We start from the raw sequence: 18,159 nt of genomic DNA on the forward strand, positions 1-18,159 counted from the left end.
CTCCCTAATTCTGAATAGCTAAAACAAAGTTGATGATTTTAGTCAACAAAGAAGCGACGCACCGGAAACCCTCTCGTTTTTAGCCTGATTATTTTCCGGCGGTGACCGTTGAAATTCTCCAGTGATTGTTGAATATCTCTGGCGATCGTTGATATTCTACGGCGATTTTGAAGATCTTTAAGCGATTTTTGGCCGGTGATTGTGGGTATAGTTGAATATCTCCGGTGATTTGGTTATAGATGAGAAGGTTTGATGAAGATTTTGGGAAGAGAGAGAATGTGTTTTGATGTTTTGAAGTTTTGAAATGACGAAGAGTGAAGTATTGAGTGTAATAATGCCGCCGATTTTGAGAGTTCTGGATCATGCAGACTTTTGTCTTTCTTGTAAGTAAGAGATGAAAAAATGTTTCCCATATTACCCTTATGGTACAATGAGTGTATTAAAAATACAGAAAAAGAGGAACTAAAGAAACTCATGGCTCAAAGTTAATCTCAGCCATTCATTTAGTTTGATCAATGGTGATTAATGGGTTTTCAGGGTTTAGTCAACTGAAGTGGGTTTTCGATTTATCCTTGCCATATATATATATATATATATATATATATATAGGGGATGGTTCAAATGAAAACCACTATTAACGCGAAAACTCGAAAACTAACTAAAAAAGCTTAAAAAACACACTAATTTTTTCTTTTGCAATTTTTTATTAAAAATCGCTAGTTTTTGTATATAAAAAAATTAAAAAAAAATTGTAGTGCATATGTGTAATAATTCACATTTGTAGCACACATACACATGTGCACTACAATTTTTTTAAGTTTTTTTATATACCTAAAATAACAGAAATTGGTATGAAAAAAAAAATTGTTATGTTTTTTAGGCTTTTTTTAGTTAGTTTTCGAGTTTTCGCGTTACTATTGGTTTTCATTTGAACATTCCCTATATATATATATATATATAGGAGACCGCTAAAATGAAAACCACCTGCAGTTGTAAAAACCATGAGAACCACTCTCAACCAATCAGGAAAAGGGGTAGTTTAGTCATTTACCCCAAATATCAAATCTCACCTCTCTCTTCATAAATGTACCAGACATGTCTCTTCAAAAAGTAGATCCCCATCTTCACAAAACTAAGCAGATCTCCATATTCAAGCCACCATTTTCATCTTCGATCGTCTCCCCCACCATATTCCCAAAACCGAAGCTTCATCATCTACATCATCTCTGATAATCTCAGCAACCATTCTCACCGTTATCCACCTTCCGGTCACCACGATCTCCGGCCAACAATCATCTTCTCCGGCCAACAATCATCTTCTCCGGGCGACAATCATCCTCAACATCATCCTCAAGTCGGCGCGGAGACGGAGACGGTGGGGGTGGTGAGGATTGACGAAGACGGAGATGGTGGTGGTGGTGGTGGTGAGGATTGACGAAGACGGTGGTGGCGGTGGCGGTGGTGGGTTTTTTACGGCGACGATGGTGGCAGTGGTGGGTTTTTGGCCTCCCTTTCCTCTCCGCCGCCACCCTTGCGACTGGTGTTCGGTTGTGGTGGCGTTGGGGTTGGTGGCGGTATCTTTGGCCTCCCTTTCCTTGTTGGTTTCTGTTACGGCTAATGATGTTCATGTGTTTGTTGGTAAGGTTTTTTGCTGGTGATTTTGAATGTTTTGAATCTGGATTTTTTGCTGATGTTTTTTAATGATTGGTGGTGCTTTTTGAATCTTTGAATCTGGTGCTTTTTGGTAGATTTCGAACAATCAACTATTTGGTTTTGATCCGTTTGGATTTGGGCGGCAATGATGAAAAAAAAAACATATATTTTGATGACGATGGCGCGGCACGGTTGGTGGATGGTAGCTTTTTGAACCTGCAACCCCACTTTGCAGCCTCTGATTATCGGAAAAAATCTGAGCCAGGCCCCGTTTTTTTCAAGAATCCAAACATTGTTTTTAATTTTTGTTGTTGATTTTTTATTTCTTTCCCAGTCGATGATGATAAAAATCTATCTGAGACACCTACCGAGTTAAGATTTCTGGGTGCGTTCGTTTTTGTTTAAAAAAGTTTTTGAAAAAAAAACTAAAACCGTAAACTTTTTAACGTAAAAACGTAAACTTTTTTAACGTATGACGTAAAACATAAAAACGTAAAACGTAAAAAGTTTAACGTAAAAAAGTTTACGGTTTTGGGTGCGTTCGTTTTTGCTTAAAAAAGTTTTTGTAAAAAAAAAGTTAAACCGTAAACTTTTTAACGTAAAACGTAAAAACGTAAAATGTAAAAAGTTTTTACGTAAAACGTAAAATGTTTTACGTAAAACGTAAAACGTAAAAACTTTTACGTAAAACGTAAAAATTTTAACGTAACACGTAAAAAGTTTTACGTAAAACGTAAAACGTAAAAAGTTTAACATCAAACTTAAAACGTAAAAAGTTTAAAAAATTTAACGTAAAACGTAAAACGTAAAACGTAAAAATTGTAAAAAAACGGCATGTTAAAAAAACGTGTAAAAACGGCGCTTGAAAAAACCGGGCGTAAAAATGGCGCGTTAAAAAAATGTAAAACGTAAAAAGTTTAACGTAAAACTTAAATTGTAAAAAGTATAAAAAATCTTTAAAAAAAATCTGAATTTAAAAATGCTTTTAATAAAAAAATTATGTTTAAAAAATAAAAAGTAATATAATAATACAAAAAACTAATAAAAAACAATAAACACAAAAAGACAAAATAGAGTCATTTTACTAAATTACCCTTTTGAAATAAAATGTTAAAGACATAAGACAAAAAACATTTAATATTATTTTTAGTTACTTTTAATCTCATCTATTGATCTTGAAGATCTAATGGTTAGGAACTGGTTCTCGCGGTTCTTACAACTGGAGATGGTTTTCATTCTAGCGTATATATATATATATATATATATATATATATATATATATTTATAGGGTAAGGTTCATTTGAGAACCACCCTTATTACGAGAACCGAGAGAACTAATGTGAACACAAAATAAAATCTAAAAAAAAAATCAAAAAGCAATCAAAAAAAGTTTTAATATTTTTTTTTTAAATCACTATATTTAGTTAGCAAAAAATTTTTTTTTCGAGTAGCAGTTATCCATGCACATGTGCATATGTATCATTACTTCGATAAATTCCGTAATACATTATCAGTAATAGACAATTGCACTTTAATTTACAATACCATCCATAATACACTACTTTTTACATTACCAATATTTAAAATGCACATGTGCATCATTATGTATAACCATGATATAACGTGTTTTGATACAAAAAGTTTGTGATTTTGAATGGAGAAGTAGGCCCATATACATGTTTTTTGGTTAGTTATATCTAGTGGTTGATGGTTTGGTTATAGTTGTCAATTTATGATGTAATATGTTGATTGGATGGTATAAATGGTGTTAATATACATGTAATAAAGTGAAAATATTGGTAATGGTATTGTATTATGGATGGTAGGAGGTAATGGTATTGTATTATGGATGGTAGAAGGTAACAGTAGTGTATTATGGATGGCATGATAGATGAAAGGGAAAGTGTATTCAAAGTAGTGTACCAAAACACCTTATTTCATGTTGATACATATAGACGCACATGTGCATTTCTAATATTTGTAACGTAAAAAGTAGTGTATTACATATGATAGTGTAAATGAAAGTGCAATTGTCTAATATTTGTAATGAACTACGGAATTTGTCAAAGAAATGACAAAAATGCACATGTGCATGTTTGTGTATTATGGATGGAATGATAGATGAAAGAGAAAGTAGTGTACCTACACACCTTATTTCATGTTGATACATATAGATGCTGTCACACCCCCAAAATCCACAAGCGGAGTATCACCGCATGGAGGCGTGACATGACCAGGATCAAGCCACCAATCATATTGAACAACGTAATTAAGTAATTAAAACCAAACACAATATAATTGGTGTCCAAAAGAAAGTAACCAACTTTAAGTTAACGGCGGAAACATAAAAGGTAAAACCCAAACATAAGCAATAAGTTTATAAAGTTTAAACGTTTAACATGGAACTCAACATTCCATGTCCCCACAACGACCACTCCTCTCAGTCATAAGCACCTAACGACCTGCAAGGCATGTAACCACGGGTCAACAATAAAGTTGAGCGAGTTCACAGTTGGTTGTTTAGATTTACAAGTTTGTTTTGAAAACCATGAGTTGTTTCGTATACCACGAGTTAACCAGTATCTTTGTTTTCCCCAAACCATATCCATAATCGGTGGGGGCTTCTCCATGTGAACCAGTAGACCGTTACCATATCGACTACTGACGAAAGTAAGTTGTGCCCTAAGTCAATGTCTATCATCATTGACTGTTTGCCATGATCCATTAGTACACGCCCGTCCTACCGGCACGCTGTGAGGTTTGTCATACCTTATAGCGCTATTAACTAATGACCCACTCGCCATCGGCTTCGGCGATTAAGTCGATACAAAAATGAAGGACTTAGGTGATAGAGTTTTGGCTAGTAGTTTAGGTTGTTGTCCTACCCAAGGAGGATGAACGTACGTATTCTACCCAAGGAGGATACGCAGGATTAATATTGGCATCCTACCCATGGAGGATGGCGGTACATATCCTACCCAAGGAGGATATGCAGATTCCGTTTTAGTTCTTTAACCCATTCCCAACCACCGGGAATCCCATGCTTTAGAAAGAGTGTGAACTCACCTTGGTTTGCTCGGTTAGATTAGTTACTCTAATAATCAGGAATCAAACACATCCTAATAAGGTACAGACAACAATCAGTTTCTCGTGCATGCATAACACGTATCCTACGTACGGTTTATCTACTCATTACTTCTATCACATAGCACGCACTCACGTTAACATTTCACGCCCATATAAACATCCCATCTATACCCATTCAAAAGCAAACATACGATATTGCACATAACACTTCCATTGACATATAACACGTTAGATCATTCTCAGATAACCTACCCGACATTTAGACACGCAAATTACTACTTATGTCGTTTCAGCTTTAACATTCAAAACTGGGCTGTTTTCGGGAATTTTAATAAAATAGTTAACTTACTCCAAAAAATCCCAAACTTTTACAGAATGTTTTAAACGATCCAAATATTACTGTGTAAAAATATCGAAATCCAATTCATTACCAATAATTTATAAAAAAATCATTTACTGGACTGAAATCAGATTCGTCACTTTCTAACTGCAGTCCACGGAATAATTCATTTAAAATTCATCGTAAGTCCGATTGATAAAATTCCAGTTGGAGCATTACAACGACATCAGTGGTCATCTACAGTACAAATTTCATGAGCTAATTCTACATAGATTTCAAGTTATGACGAAAATCATAACACACATTTTCTGTAGTAAAAAAGCAGCTTTTGCTGCTGTACAAAACGGACCTTTAAAAATAGTAAACGACCTCGAAAAAATATGATTCCAGTGCCATTTGATTCGTTTTTCGAAACACATAATTTAGACTTTAGAAAATCAATTTTTTGATTTATAACTGTCCGTTTACAGCCAACTGAAGTTGGCTGTAAATGTTACTCAACATGCTGTAATCGCTTAAATGTTACTAAAATACGCGCATATGATCACAACACCTTCTAACAACGACTAACATCAGATCATAAGTCATTTACAGCAGGTTATTGTTTATTTAACTCAGATTTATCATGTCAAGTACCATCATTCATATCAGATTTCTAGAGTACAAGTTTTCATCAAGTAGCCATCATCAACATATACAAAACAACATCATACTAGCATTATTTCATCATATTACATCTTTATGTTCAAGATTTATGTTCATGTCTTTTAGGGTTGTAGTGATAATCAACATACTACATCTTTTAACCATTAAAGTAGAAGCAAACAAGGGTAAATCAAGAACTCACAACTAGCTCAAAGCTAGGGGAGATTACTAGAGAAAATGATGATGAATTTTGGTGTGTAAAAGCAAGTAAGAGAGCTCCTTGATGATCCACAAGCTTCAAGCTTCAAGGATCACCTTCTAACACTTGAATGAACTTGGGATTTGATGAATATGGTGGATTGGTGGTGTCAAGGTGGTGGTGGTGGTGGCACAAGTGTGAGCCGAGAGGGAGAGGAAAGAGTGAGAGGGATGAGTGAGGTTGTGTTGTGTGATGATCTCATGAATCTTCCTACCATACTTATAATCTTACTTCCAAGATTATGTCTGCCAAATCAAGCAGAGATCTAAATAAAATAAGAAATAAAATCTAGTGGGTATGGTGTGGAGGTATGGTGGTGATTTTGAGAAGATGTGAAATGATTTGGAATGATATTGCAATCTTATGCTCCATACTTATAATCTCTTCCCCCATATTTTGGCTACTCAAACAAGCAAGTAATCTAATAAAATATTAGAATGAAGATCTAGTGGGATATGGTGATCTTGTGAAGTGAGAGAGTGAAAGATATGAAATGATCTCATAATCTATGCCACCATACTTGTAGAGATTTCTCAATATTATGTCCAAGATCTCAAGCAATCAATCTAAATAAAATATTAAACAAAATCTATGAGTGGGGTCCCCCTCTTGGGCCATGAATTTTGATTGGGGGGGGGGGGTAAGTGTAACTTTTGTGGGTAAGTAGGTAAATAGTTAGGGTGTTTAGTGTAATATCTAGTGTATTATTTGTATGACACTTTATATAATGTGTTGGGGTATTCGGGGATCATAACTAGTCCAAAAATAATAAAACAATGTTTCTGGCAAAATGTTGGTGTTCCGGGTATTGTCCGGTTGTTCGGTTAGATACCGTTTCGTTAAAGTGCTAAGTTATTCCGTATAGTGTCTTTTATATAACTATTTGTAACACTTTTAATTCCCAACACCTAGGAAAGCATTCAGGACCATTTAGTCAATTTTCTGCACAAGACTAGTATGTTAAAAAGCTGAAAATGCAGAAATCATAAAGCAGTTACGTCATCAGTTGTAATTAAGCATAGTCATTAAGCACAATTTAATATTAATTAATCGTACGGATACATGCAAGTATGAGGGTTGTCACAGATGCACATGTGCATTTCTAATATTGTTAACGTAAAAAGTAGTGTATTACACGTGGTAGTGTAAATGAAAGCGCAATTGTCTAATATTTGTAATGAAATACAGAATTTGTCAAAGAAATGATACAAATGCACATGTGTATGGATAACTGTTACTCAATTTTTTTTTGAATTTTTTTTATAAACAAAATATAGCGATTTTTTCAAAAAAAAATAGTTAAAAAAAAATTCTATTTTGGTGTTTTTTAGGTGTTACTGTTTGTGTTCACACTGGTTCTCGCAATAAAGGGCGGTTCCTAACGGATCCTTCTCCTATATATATATATATATATATATATATATATATATATATATATATATATATATATATATATATATACTACTTTAATAAGGATATGTGAAGGACAAGATGGTAATTGAACAAGGTGTTGAAAAAACACTTAATGCACAATGTACAACTGTTAAGGCACAAGAAAACACAAACCCTTTTTACCCTTTACAAGGGTATACATCTGCCGTCCAGATGTTTTACTTTCTCACACGGATCAACATCGGGACCGTCCATTTGACTTCACACGGATCACCATATGCTTTCTCTCTCAATGCTCACACATCTCACAAAACAACATCAGATCTTCTTCTCTCTCTCTTCTCTCTCTCTTCTCGGCGATCTAGGGTTTCATGAGATCTATCACCAGATCCGTTTGAATCTATCACCAGATCCGTTTCATGAGCAGATCTAGGGATCCACAGATTTGAACAAGGGATTCGTTTGATGTTCTGATAAGTTGCAATGAGTGTTATATATCTTACCATGTTCTTTTGTGATTCTTACTTTTCTGGTGAAGCGGTTGACGGATGTTCGAACGACGAAATCTGGGGTTTACGAAGGATTTTCGCATGTGTTTTGTGATGAATCGACTCAGGTTAGGTTCTAAATGTTGATTTATCTTTAATCTTGATGTGGATTTGTTAGTAGATAGATGCGGTTATTTCAAATTAGGTTGAAAGTTTTGTGATATTTGAATTTGTATTTTTGGTGATGATAGTTAGGTTAATTTCAGATATGACATAGTGAAAGGATAAATTGTTTTTGTAGTTTTGATTTTACTTTATTCTGTTATATTTTGATCTTTTCCTTCATTTTTGGGACTGATAAGTGTCATAGTTTTGTGAAAATCTGAGGTTTACGAAGGATTTTGCATGTGTTTTATGATGAATCGACTCAGGTTAGGTTCTAAATGTTGATTTATCTTTAATCTTGATGTGGATTTGTTAGTAGATAGATGCGGTTATTTCAAGTTAGGTTGAAAGTTTTGTGATATTTGAATTTGTATTTTTGGTGATGATTTTTGTAGTTTTGATTTTACTTTATTCTGTTATATTTTGATCTTTTCCTTCATTTTTGGGACTGATAAGTGTCATGGTTTTGTGAAAATCTGAGGTTTACGAAGGATTTTCGCATGTGTTTTGTGATGAATCGACTCAGGTTAGGTTCTAAATGTTGATTTATCTTTAATCTTGATGTGGATTTGTTAGTAGATGCGGTTATTTCCTACATCCGATGTTTTAGTTAGGATTTACCTTTTTAATTTTTTTTATGTTTACTTGTTTGTTTATATGTCACATGCAGATTAGTAAGACAAAGGTGTTTCTAAGGGCCGGACAGATGGCAGAGTTTGATGGTTGTCGGACTAAGGTCCTAAGTTATACGACCTAGATGGCTTGGATGTTTCCCAAGTGTTCTATGATGCATAAGCTGAGCCTGTGAGGGTATGATGCATAAGCTGAGCCTGTGAGGCTATGATGCATAAGCTGAGCCTGTCGACTCTATGATGCATAAGCTGAGCTTGTGTTCTTAATATGTCTGAACTGAAACTGTTAAGGCTATGACGCATAAGCTGAGCCTGTGAGGTTACATATGTGTTTCTTGTGCTTAAAACAACTGTACATCATGCTTTAAAGGTTGTTTAAGTTTAGTGGAAAATTACTCGTGTACATCATGCTTTAAAGCGGGGTTACATAACACAATAGACTGTGATGATGATTGTATTTTGAGGGTACATAGAAGATCCGAGTAGCATCTTGGCGGGGCAATATCCAGGTTGCATAGTTCTCACTTTGCAACCGTGTGTTGCAGCCATGGCTTTACCCGTAGTTGTGTTCATCTCTCAATTACATGTCTGAGTCTTCCAGTTGTAAAAGTATTATCACAGATTCACAGATCTAAAAGTACATGTCTGAAAGACAGCTTGCTTGCTGCAGTCTCTATAAAGTACTATACGATATATCACTTGGATGTTTCCCAAGTGTTCTATGATGCATAAGCTGAGCCTGTGAGGCTATGATGCATAAGCTGAGCCTGTGAGGCTATGATGCATAATAGACTGTGAAGTGAAATGGACGGTCCAGATCTAGATCCGTGTGATAAAGTTAAAAAAATGGACGGCAGATGTAGATCCGTGTAAAGGGTAAATGGTTTTGTGTTTTCTTGTGCCTTAACAGTTGTACATTGTGCATTATAAGTGTTTTTTCAACACCTTGTTCAATTACCATCTTGTCTTTGATATATGTTTATTAAAGTGATAGGAAGAGCTTGACGGATGTTCGAAGGACGAAATCTGAGGTTTACGAAGGATTTTCGCATGTGTTTTGTGATGAATCGACTCAGGTTAGGTTCTAAATGTTGATTTATCTTTAATCTTGATGTGGATTTGTTAGTAGATGCGGTTATTTCAAATTAGGTTGAAAGTTTTGTGATATTTGAATTTGTATTTTTGGTGATGATAGTTAGGTTAATTTCAGATATGACATAGTGAAAGGATAAATTGTTTTTGTAGTTTTGATTTTACTGTGTTCTGTTATATTTTGATCTTTTCCTTCATTTTTGGGACTGATAAGTGTCATGGTTTTGTGATAATTATGATATTTAGGTCATTTTTGGGGATGATAAGTGTTGTAGCTGAGCCTGTGAGGCTATGATGCATAAGCTGAGCCTGTGAGGCTATGATGCATAAGCTGAGCCTGTCGACTCTATGATGCATAAGCTGAGCCTGTCGACTCTATGATGCATAAGCTGAGCCTGTCGACTCTATGATGCATAAGCTGAGCTTTGTTCTTAATATGTCTGAACTGAAACTGTTAAGGCTATGATGCATAAGCTGAGCCTGTGAGGTTACATATGTGTTTCTTGTGCTTAAAACAGCTGTACATCATGCTTTAAAGGTTGTTTAAGTTTAGTGGAAAATTACTCTTGTACATCATGCTTTAAAGCGGGGTTACATAACACAATAGACTGTGATGAGGATTGTATTTTGAGGGTACATAGAAGATCCGAGTAGCATCTTGGCGGGGCAATATCCAGGTTGCATAGTTCTCACTTTGCAACCGTGTGTTGCAGCCATGGCTTTACCCGTAGTTGTGTTCATCTCTCAATTACATGTCTGAGTCTTCCAGTTGAGTGTAGTTGAGAGTTTGTAAAGTGTGAGTAGAGTGTAGATATCTCTGAATTATTTATAGAGACTGAAGCAAGCATGCTGTCTTTCAAGCATGCTGTCTTTCAAACAGTGTATGGAAGAGTGTTGATATATTATAGAGACTGCAGCAAGCAAGCTGTCTTTCACACAAAAGTAAAGTGTTGCTTTTTCCTGTTGATTGTACTTCCCTGCTTTTGGCATCCCTTTTTGTGAGATGTGATGTTGTTTTGTGAGATGTGTGAGCATTGAGAGAGAAAGCATATGGTGATCCGTGTGAAGTCAAATGGACGGTTTACGTAACACCCAAGCTATGACAGGTCATCATTCCAACGAGCTATCTTAGCAACCCAGTGTTAAAGGTCTTCCTTTTAAAAGGTCTAAGAACAGTTCAGGCTTGACCATAGATGCGGTCTCACCATCCCATGTCAGATTCAAGAACAGTTCAGGTATGTCACTCGCAACTCGCAAGGAAACCTTTTTTTAGGATCTGAATTTAATTAGTTATACCTTTGGTTAACGACTGTCACGATCACTATTTTTACAGAACAAGCTCACTCCGATCTTCTGGCTGCCGGAGAAAGTGTATCTGCTTGGAGAGTCTCGGAATCGGCTTTAGTGACGCTGAACGCTGCTTCATTCGAATCGATGGGGGCTTCATATGCAGAATGTTCCGTCACTTAGTGGTCTCATGCTCACTCAAGCAGAGGTAAAGTAAAGTTTATCATCATTCATCAATTTTCTTTTCTTTTTTTTAGAATAAAGGTTTTTATATTTGCAACTTGACAAAATGTCATTTATATTAAATTTATTTTAAGTTAATAGTGTACTGGTTATAACTAGTATCAAATCTTTACTAATACTTGATTTCTTTTTATCATGGTTGACTTTGCGAGAACTAACGGAGCTTGTGTTCTTAATATGTCTGAACTGAAAGTGTTTGAGGCTATGATGCATAAGCTAACTCTGTCAGGTTACATATTTGTTTCTTATGCTTAAAACACGTGTACTTCATGCTTTAAAGGTTGTTTAAGTTTCGTGGCAAATTACTCTTGTTGTGTACTCCGGATTTTGTGTTCTTAATCTGTCTGAACTGAAAGTGTTTGAGGCTGTGATGCGAAAGCTGAGCTTGTGTTCTTAATAAACATATGTGAAGGACAAGATGGTAATTGAACAAGGTGTTGAAAAAACACTTAATGCACAATGTACAACTGTTAAGGAACAAGAAAACACAAACCCTTTTACCCTTTACAAGGTTATACATCTTCCGTCCAAATGTTCTTAATCTGTCTGAACTGAAAGTGTTTGAGGCTGTGATGCGAAAGCTGAGCTTGTGTTCTTAATCTGTCTGAACTAAAAGTGTTGAGTCTATGATGCATAAGCTGACCTTGTGTTCTTAATCTGTCTGAACTAAAAGTGTTTTGAGGCTGTGATGCAAAAACTGAGCCTGTATAATCTATCTGAACTGAAAGTGTTTGAGGCTGTGATGCAAAAACTGAGCCTGTGTAATCTATCCAACAACTCAAGCAAATGTTTTCTTTGCATTTTAGGGGGAACATGGGTGCTTCTCTCCCAGGGCATACAAAACATAGGTTATTGGCGGCAGCTCGCCATATTTAACATATAAAAAAACTTTATATGTTAAATTTGGCGGGCTTCCGCCAATGACCTGTGTCTTGTATGCCCTGTGGAGAGATGCACCCATCTTCCCCCTAAAAAACATAGAAAACATTTGCTTGAGTTGTTGGACCGAGCGAACCTTGCATAATGCGTCAAGGGAAACTATTGGTCGAGCGAGACATTTGTTCAGGTATCGTTATTTCATGATAAAATGATTATGAATAGCTGTGCATAAACTAATCGCAAGTTTGTTTGGTATATGCAGGGTAATAGGGAACAGAGGTTGAACCTGTGGTTTGACGCAACAAAGAACTTCCGTACTTACTCTATTCTATGACTACTGCAGTGACACCGGTCGGCTTGAATCGAGCCCAAATCAGTTTTCTGGATTTGAAATGATAGCCATTCAAGTTTATAATAAAAAGCAATCATGCTGTAGTGAACTACTTTTTAAAAAACAAAAACAGATGTATGTATGTATGCATGTTCTGATTATATATTAGAAACCACCTACATATTTCTGATGCTTGAATGGGAACGACTATTGGACCAACAAAAACAAGATAATTTCATATTTATGATGCTAGCTACCAATATGTATTCATTATTGATTATCTTGTATACACTTGTACGAAGTGTCATGCACAACAAAAGGTATAGTTATTCTTTGTGTGCATTGCCACTCAAGTTCATTGTTTGGGTCAACTAACGGGTCAAAATAGGCTTTCGAACTCTAAAAATGGATCTTCGGAATCAGTTAGTTGTAGCAAGAAAATGGTTGGTTGGGTTATGTGGTTAACTTTACTAGATATGCCATCACTTCATCTGTTATAAAACACAATATTGACCCATCGGTTGGCAGGTTTCAAATCTTGACTTGACCTTTAGAGCATATGTATTGGTAAATATCTGCCAACGTGCAGTAAGTAATCAGACAGCGTTACCTTTTCAACACTTAACATTTTAATGTTGTTTTTGTAGTTATGTTTAATACAAGTATAAATAGTTGGACAAAGGAACCTAAAATCTTGACCCGGATTACAATTTCAATTACATAAGGTACTAATAGATCCTACTTGACCCGGATTACATCTCTAAACAATGAAACCCTAAAATCTTGAGCCATTTTTCTCTCTAAATTCACTTGCTACAATTTATCGCGCCATATTGAAATCGAAGAACAACAAACCTATAGGTGATAAACTAACGGTAAACGAGTATCCTATTGTAAATCGTCACTCCCGCCAAACCTATAGGTGATAAACTAACGGTAAACGAGTATTCTATTGTAAATCGTCACTCCCGCCGCATCGCGCGGGTAAATGGCTAGTATATATATATATATATGTGTGTGTGTGTGTGTGTGTGGGTGTGTGTTAATTAATTTTTTTTAAATAGTACACCTATACCAATTTTAATATAGGCCCATTTACAGATTAATTTTTATGGTTTAGAAGTAGTTGTGTTGAAATAAGACATACTATCTAATATAGGCCTGTTTATAAATCAATTTTTATGTTTATCATTAAGGAATATGGTCACATTTTTGCGAGTTTAAACATTTTACATGAATTCATAGAGACCCCTACAAAGTGGGTACTCCTCTACAATCCAATGGAGATCAATAGACAAAGTATCACTCTTTTATCAAATGCCAAGTGATTAGAGTTTTCGGAATAACATCTTTAGATGACGGGGCATTAAAGTTATAACTTTATGTACTATATAACGGATTTTAAGAAGTACAACAATCATTTAGTTTGTGTTTATTTTCATACTAAATGTATCCACATTGTTAATATCATTTGCCTCCACAATAGTTTTGTAGTAGTAAGTAACATTTTCTGTTTATCAAATTTATATAAATAAACAATTATTACATAAATTACAAAATAAATACACATGAGATACCTGTATAAAGGGTGAAAAGGGAGTACCCTTCATGAGGTGGGGGGAAATTCTTTTTAACTCAATCATATATTGTCATATCATTTTCACTCTCTAACTTTCCTCTTGCCAAAAAACATAAGGGGTGCACCCCTCATGAGGTGGGAGAAACTATTTTTTCTCTTTTTTTTATAAACTATTAATTAATTAATAAATGAAAGATAATTTTAACAAAATAAAAGTACATTAAATAAAAAAACTAACTAAAATTACTTAAAAAACATTACATTAAATAAAACTAACTAAAATTACATTAACTAAAAAAAAATAAAAAACACTAAATAAAATTAGACATACTAAAAAATAAAAACATAAAATATTTAGAAACTATATCGCCACTTATATTTTTTGGCGATCTCCCATTTTCGTGCTAGTGTGATTTCTAACATCTCTGGTGAAATATTGTCGTGCTGCCTATTCGAGATCCTTATCAAACCTAATCGATCTCAACGTCTCTCGATGTTCACCCGCCAACTCCATAAATTTTTCTACTCTTTCCTTTTTAATATCCACCAATTCTTGTTTCATAGATTTGTATTATTGGAGCTTATCGGACATACCAATCGACCTTTCGCTCGAGGTTGCTGGTCCTTTATCTTTCTTGTTTCATAAATTTGTATTCTTGGTGCTTGTCCACCGAAATTTTTTTCTTGCCATCGCTCTTGTTTTATATATCCATAGTATTCTTTGAGAGTTGTATGAATGGGGTGAAAAATGCAATGTAAAAACATGATTTTATATTTGTTCCAACGGCTTATAGCTGTTTAAATGTCCAACGGCTCTTTATCTTTGTTTCAACGGTCAGATTCAAGCGCGATGATTGTCCACCGAATTGGACTCACCCCATGCCGTGAACATTGTTGGCGGCGGTGTGCCCCCGCGGCAAGCCAACACTCCGCACCACTCCCCGCGAACGCCCCGTATACCCTAAAGACAAAGCATGTGGGAGCTAGGCATTATTTTAATTACGTAGAAACAAATTTGGCACGTCTGGACATATAATCATTGAACATATAAATATATTCTCAATACATCAAGATCAAACGATTTGCAATCAAAGTACTTGATATGATCTTATAATACATAATTAGATGTAACTGATAAGGACATACCAAATTATTATTCTTGAATAAAAATGACATCAAAAGCAAAGTTTATTGATGAATTATTACCATTCTCAAAACAGTATTTTTTTGGTTTATTTTTTTTTAACTCAAGTAACGGTTAAAAGGGGATGCGGCAGCCATGTATTCTTCAGGCAAGGGCCTCCATGCATGCCGTGAACCAAACAATACCGGCGCAGCATTCCACACGTGAAAATGGTTCTAGCTTGGCTTCACGCGTGGTTGGGAAGTGGCGCGTCGAAATATTTATAAGCCAATATGTGCTAAAACGGTTAATATACTCTTAATATCTTTATGGTACCCCTCTTCACCAGAATGAAATAATGGAACCTTGTGCGGTATGTGGCATGAGCTTGGTATGGATAATTTTATAAATTTTTTACATGTGATTATGTCGAAACACCCCATGAAACACGAGTTTACATGTAATTAGGATAAGCCAAGGGATTTTCAAAACATGGTGAGGCCTGGCCTGCTTGTCACGTAGCTGGGTATGAATTATTAATTTATTTGTAATTTGTAATGTCCATGTGTAGCCTAAATTTTATCCTGACTTAGAAAAATCAAATAAATTTTCTAACACTAATCATACATTTTCTGTCTCCTCTATATCTACAAAGCCGGCTATAGTATAATCCAAATGGCGCAATAGCCTGTCAACAACAAGATATCAAGAGCACACAAAATTTTATTACGACACCAGTCGGCGTGATTGAATCCAAGAGTACAAAACAGAAACCGGCAAGAATACCGGCTTAAATAAACAGCCCAGGTCAGGTAATGATACGTTACAAACAGAGACCAAAACAAGATCTCTAAATACTTGAACAAGACTGCTGAAAGAAAGAACTAGAATCGAAAGTTCTGATGAGAGCAATAAGCCTGTAGAGATAAGGCTGTTGATGATGCCTGTGCACCTCTCGCAACCCCAAATAAAAAGGGCAAAGCTGATGCCCTAGACACAGCGAAGCCCACGCAGCAAAGGGAAGCCCAAACGGCTGTTCCAAGCCCAACTGCAGCAAGACAAAAGGCGGCCCAGCAGGAGAACCTCACAAAACAGAAAGAAGAGAAAATTAAGAATAGGAAAAGAAAAAAAAGAACTGGATATAAAAAACATAAACATTTAAACTGGAAAATACTTGTTATTTTAACATCCCCCCTCAGTTTAAATGTGCGAAATGATTAAAAAGACCTAAAGACTTACACATGTTGGAATGAGCCTTCGGCAATAAGCCTTTTGTGAACAGGTCAGCCAATTGATGTTCGGACTTAACGCCAAGGGTTTTAATCATCCCAGCAGCAATTTTTTCCCTTAGGAAAAAGAGATCAACCTCAAAATGCTTAGTTTTATCATGAAACACAGGGTTCGCAGCAATAGATAAAGCTGCACTATTATCACACTTTAGCTCAACAGGAATGTCAACATCAATTTTTAATTCTCTAAGAAGGTTTATCAACCATAATACTTCACATGTGGCACTGCACATTGACCTATACTCTGCCTCGGCGGACGATCTTGACACAACACTTTGTTTCTTACTTTTCCAAGAAATCAAAGACGCACCAAGAAATATGCAAAAACCAGTGACGGACCTTCTGTTGTCAACGCATTTTGCCCAATCAGAATCAGCGAAGGCGGTTAGATGGAAAGAACTTCCCTTTTTAAATAAAATTCCAGTACCAGGAGCACCCTTTAAGTATCTTAATAGCTTAAAAGCAATTTGAGTATGAGCCTCAGTAGGTTTATGCATAAACTGAGACAAATAATGAACGGAGTAGGCTATATCTGGCCTAGTATGAGATAGGTAAATTAATTTACCTACAAGTTTTTGATATTGGGTAACATCAACATTCTTTGACTCCTTTTTTGTTAAATTGTCAAAACATGATTTTGTTCTATGGGACAACTAGTGGGTTTACTCCCACTCATCCCATATTCATTCAATAGATCCATACAGTACTTTCTTTGAGTAAGACACACACCATCAGCAGTTTTTATCACTTCAATTCCCAGGAAGAATTTTAATAACCCGAGATCCTTTATTAAAAATTCAGTTTTTAAAAGATGTTTAACCTTATTTATTTCATCTTCACTGTTTCCTGTTAACACAATATCGTCAACATAAACAAGAAGAACAACAAACACAGAATTAACAGACTTAATAAACAGGGAATGATCACATTTGGACTGATTAAAACCAATTTTGACCAATACCTGAACAAGCCTTTCATTCCACATACGTGGAGCTTGTTTCAGACCGTATAAAGACTTGTTTAACTTACACACTTTAACTTGATTTTCAACACTTAAACCATCAGGTAATGACATATAGACCTCTTCTCTAAGATTACCATATAGAAAAGCGTTATTCACATCAAGTTGGTATAACGGCCAGTGATTCTGAACAGACATACTAATAACACACCTCACAGTAACCATTTTAACAACGGGAGAAAAGGTTTCCTCAAAATCTATTCCCTCCCGTTGATTAAATCCCTTTGCAACAAGTCTAGCCTTAAACCTATCAATTTCACCTGTTGACTTATACTTTACTTTAAAGACCCATTTACACCCAATAGGTTTTTTTCCATTAGGTAAGTCAACGATATCCCACGTATTATTCCTATACAGAGCTGACAATTCATCATTCATAGCATCTACCCACCGTTTATCTTTAATAGCATCTTTATAAGAACAAGACTCAACCAGTTTATTAATATTAGCAGCAAAACACACATTTTCACTAGGCAAACTAGAATAGTCAACATACTTATCATAGCTATATCTAGCATTTCCAACAATAAAGTCCTCAAATCTTTTTGGGGCAGTTGAGGATCTAGAGGATCTTCTAGTGGGAATTGTACCCTCAGGAAGGTTTGACTCGTCATTAACACTACTAGACTCAGCCCTCACAGGACCGGTTTCATT

General features: G+C 35.4%; 1 long non-coding RNA gene across 1 annotated transcript; it reads left to right on the top strand.

Annotated features, from left to right (window-relative positions):
* The first annotated feature begins 12,288 nt into the window (after positions 1–12,288).
* LOC110882609 lies at positions 12,289–12,602 on the top strand. Its single transcript, XR_002560145.2, has 2 exons — positions 12,289–12,349; positions 12,425–12,602. It is a non-coding gene; the product is annotated as an uncharacterized LOC110882609 (long non-coding RNA).
* The last annotated feature ends 5,557 nt before the right edge of the window (positions 12,603–18,159 follow it).

Source organism: Helianthus annuus, chromosome 10 (genome assembly GCF_002127325.2).
Source record: "Helianthus annuus cultivar XRQ/B chromosome 10, HanXRQr2.0-SUNRISE, whole genome shotgun sequence".
In the NCBI taxonomy this organism is placed as follows: domain Eukaryota; kingdom Viridiplantae; phylum Streptophyta; class Magnoliopsida; order Asterales; family Asteraceae; genus Helianthus; species Helianthus annuus.